Raw genomic sequence first — 4,883 nt, forward strand, 5'->3', positions numbered from 1 at the left:
TCCAGCCTTGCCTTGTTCCTTACAATTATGCCATCACTGTCAGTTTTGTTTCTGAATACCCACTTTGTACCAACAACCGATCTATTCTTAGGTCTTGGCACTAAGGTCCAGACTTTGTTTCTTTCAAATTCATTCAACTCTTCCTGCATTGCTTGCACCCAATCAGCATCTTGAAGAGCTTCTTCCACTTTCTTTGGCTCAGTCTGAGAGAGAAAAGAATTGTAAAGACATTCATTCGAAGTACCTGTTCTAGTTCTGACACCTGCCTCAGGATTTCCAATTATCAAATCAGGTGTTTGTGATTTTGTCCACTTCCTTGCAGATGGAAGATTTTCTCTAGAACTGGATGCTCCCCCATAATTCATGTTGTCTTCGGTTTCATTTTCTGATGCTCCCCCTGAAACTATGCTCTCTGAGTTGGATCCTTCAGTATTTAGATTTTCAGTACTTGGCTTATCAGAACTTGACGAATCAGAATTTGAAGAGCCAGATGTATGTTCTGATGCTTCTTGAGATGTGATAATATCTTGAGTATGCTCCCCCTGCATTGGTGCATCTTCCTTTGACGTAGTCACCACAGTTTCAATAACATCAGAGTTTAATCCATCAGAATTTACAGTATCAGGACTTAGACTGTCAGGACTTGAGGTATCAGAATATGAATCTTCATTTTCAAATCTCAGCTGATCATGATCAATGCAATCTTCAAGTCCAGTGATCTTCTTGTCATCAAAAGAGACATTGATAGATTCCATGACCACTTTTGTTCTCAAATTATAGACTCTGAAGGCTTTTGTAGAAAGTGGATATCCAACAAAGATTCCCTCATCAGCTTTTAGATCAAACTTGGATAGCTGTTCAGGATGAGTCTTGAGAACAAAACACTTACATCCAAATACATGAAAGTATTTGAGATTTGGCTTCTTGTTCTTCACCATCTCATATGGTGTTTTTCCATGCTTGTTAATGAGTGTTGCATTTTGAGTAAAACAAGCAGTCTGCACAGCTTCAGCCCAGAAATAGGTTGGAAGCTTTGCTTCTTCAAGCATTGTTCGTGTAGCTTCAATGAGAGTTCTATTCTTCCTTTCAACAACTCCATTTTGCTGTGGAGTTCCAGGAGCAGAAAATTCCTGCTTTATTCCAAGATTTTTGCAGAACTCTTCCATTATCAGATTCTTGAATTCAGTGCCATTATCACTCCTCAAAATTTTCACAGAATCTTTGATCAATTTATCCAGATGTTTGACATGATCAATCAGGATAGATGCAGTTTCACTTTTTGTGTGCAAGAAATACACCCATGTGTATCTGGTGAACTCATCTACTATGACCAACGCATATTTCTTCTTTGCAATAGACATGACATTCACTGGACCAAATAGATCAACATGAAGCAGATAATAAGGCTCAAGAATTGATGATTCAGTCTTGCTCTTGAACGAAGATTTTCTTTGTTTAGCCTTTTTACATGAGTCACAAAGACCATCAGGAACAAACACTGATTTTGGCAGTCCTCTCACAAGATCTTTCTTGATCAGTTCATTTATCTTGTTGAAGTTTAAATGAGAGAGTTTCTTGTGCCAATTCCAGCTTTCTTAAGTTGAGGCTCTACTTACTAAACAGATTGCAGAACCATCAGAACTTGTTGAAAGCTTAGCTTCATAAATGTTACCACACCTGAATCCCTTCAGAACAATTTTTTCTTTAGATTTACTAACTATTTCACAATGTTCTGCAAAGAAATCAACATGATAACCTCTGTCACAGATTTGACTTATACTCAGTAAGTTGTGTTCAAGTCCTGAGACCAGAGCTACATCTTTAATGATGACATTCCCAAGATTGATATTGCCATATCCCAAAGTTTTTCCAATGTTGCCATCTCCATAAGAAACACTTGGGCCACCTTTCTCCACAAAGTCTGATAGCAGGGCCTTATTTCCAGTCATATGTCCTGAACATCCACTGTCCAGAACTAAAATATTTTTCCTGTTGCCCTGCAATCAAAAAGACCACTAATTATTAGTTTTAAGGACCCAGACTTGCTTGGATCCTTTGGCCTTTTTAGGTTTGTTAACATTTGCAGCGGATTTAGCATCAGATTTTATGTTAACAGTTTTCTCATCAGAACTTATACTACCAGACTTTGAATCAGAACTTACACTAGAAGGAACAACAGAAACTTTCTTTAAAGAAGGTTTTATTTGATAATAATCATAGTACAAACTATGATATTCCTTACAAGTATAAATGGAATGCCATAAACTACCACAATGAAAACAAGGATTTTGTGGTTTGTATCTAACAGACTGACTCTTAACTCCTGATTTTGAAGATAAGGAGTTAATATTCTTATTTTTCCTGCAAAAAGAAGCCAGATGGTTAGAACTTCCACAGTTATGACACGCTTTCCTAGGAGCATCAGGAACAGATTTATAGTTATTGCTTTTATTCACACCTTCCTTTCCATTCCTGTTTTTCCTAGGTGATTTTACCTTGTTTGCATTCTTAACATCTTTCAGCTTATGCTTAAGCTGCTTCTTTGTCATTAAGCCTATGTTAACTTCAGCTGTCTTTTCCTGTTTTAGTTTGTCAGAAGCTAATTCCTTTTTAACTTCTGATTTCTCATTTTCAGATTTTTCAGTTACAAACTTAACAGGTTTTAACTTCGGCTTTTGCTTATCAACAGGCTTAATTTCTACAGTTCCTTTTTCATTTTTATTTTCTCCATAACCTAAGCCCTCTTTCCAGTTTCCACTGCTTAGCAAATTTTGAGTTGTTTTGCCAGAGTTAGTCCAAGTTCTGATAATCTCTCTCTCCTTTTCTAACTCAGTTTTTAGAGATTCATTCTTTTTTAGCACTTCATCCCTAACATAAAAAGCATCATCTCTATCCTGCTGAGTTTGATGGAACATGACTAACTCTTTTTCTAAGAAATCATTTCTTTTCCTAAAAGCAAGATTTTCAGAAGTTAATCTTTCACATGTTAAAGTTTGATCTCTATAACTAACAAACATGGTTTTAAGATATCTTCTCAACTCATTAATATCATCACTATGAAAAGCATAAGTAGTCTGAGGTACCTTTGTTTCAGCAGCTTCAGAACTGCTCTCAGAACTTGATTTATCAGCATTTGCCATCAATGCATAGTTCTCCTCACTTTCAGAGTCTGAGGTGTCTGTCCAGCTTTTCTGCTTTGTGACAAGAGCTTTGCCTTTGTCACTCTTGGTCTTCTTGCAATCAGGAGATATGTGGCCTTTCTCACCACAATTATAACATTTAACATTAGCGTAATCTCCTCTGTCAGACTTTCCTCCTCTTCCTTCAGATCTTCTAAAATTCTTCTTATCAGAACTTATGCCTTTTCTGGAAAACTTCTTTCCCTTCCTGAACTTCCTGTATGCAATCTTTGTGATTCCTTTCACCATAAGAGCACACAGCTTCATCATCTCCTCATCAGCATCAGTTTCAGGCAAGCTTTCAGAATCTGAGTCATCATCACTCTCAGAACTTGATGACTCAGTATCAGACTTTATGATAAGAGCTTTACCCTTGTCTTTCTTTGAGGAAGGTGGTTTGGGGGATTCCTCTTCAGCCTTGAGAGCAACTGTCCTTGACTTTCCTCCTTTCCTCTTGCTTCTTTGTTCCATCTCAAGTTCATGAGTCTTGAGCATTCCATAGATTTCATCAAGAGTTGTTTCATCAAGATTGTAGTTGTCTCTTATTGTTGTTGCCTTCAAATCCCAACATTCAGGAAGAGCTAACAGGAATTTAAGGTTTGTATCTTCAAGATCATACTCCTTATTAACCAATGACAAGTCATTCAAGTGTTTGACAAATCTATCATATACATCAGTCAATGACTCATTAGTCCTAGAGTCAAAGTGTTCATACTCTTGAGTGAGTATTGTCTTCCTGTTCTTCTTAACTGTTTTAGTTCCTTGACACCTTGTCTCCAGTGCATCCCATATCTCCTTAGCAGTCTTGCAGTTGATTACCCTATTTGACATTACATTATCAATGGCACTATGCAATAAGTGTCGTACCTTGGCATCCTTAGCAATAGATGCTATATCTTCAGCAGTGTAATCACTCTTTTCCTTTGGTACGGTCTTTGTTGCTTCACCTGCAACTACAACAGCGAGCTTGGTAGGTTTGTGAGGCCCTTCCTTGATTCTATCAAGGTATTCTGGATCTGTTGCTTCCAGAAACATGGTCATCCTTACCTTCCATATGGGATATTCAGATGGTCTCAATATGGGAACTCTGATAGTCTCATATCGACTCTGAGTTGATGTCTTTGATGATTCCTCAGTTTTGGTAGGCTTAGTTGGAGTTTCTGTGTCAGACATGATTGTGTTTGGATCTTTAACTGTATGTGTGTTAACAGAAGACTCTGATACCACTTGTTAGGTCACACTTTCACTGTAGAGGGGGTGAATACAGTGTTTATTACAATCAAATCAAACTTCAAGAACTTATGTAACAGAAAACAAACTTTATTGAAACAATAAACTCTGTTACAATCTGGAACTGTTATCTCTCAGTGATGAACAAAATATCACGAGAGCTGCTAGGGTTACAGTAAATAATATTCTCGATAATGATAACACTTATAGTGTAAACCCTATGTCTGTGTTTATATACTACACAGTTACAAGATAATCGCTAATTGATATGGAATATAATTCTGCTTCCTCATATATATCAATCAGATATCTTCTATTCCAAGTATTCCATTCTTCACGGAATTCCTTCTTCATGCATATCTCTTCTTATGTTTATCTTGATCTTCTTAACTTCAATCAGCTACTGTCCTTATCTGATCATCCTTCAACACTTAAGTTCCGATATCTATCTCCTGATGCTTATCTCCTGATAAC

Source organism: Apium graveolens, chromosome 7 (genome assembly GCF_009905375.1).
Source record: "Apium graveolens cultivar Ventura chromosome 7, ASM990537v1, whole genome shotgun sequence".
Classification (NCBI taxonomy): Eukaryota; Viridiplantae; Streptophyta; class Magnoliopsida; order Apiales; family Apiaceae; genus Apium; species Apium graveolens.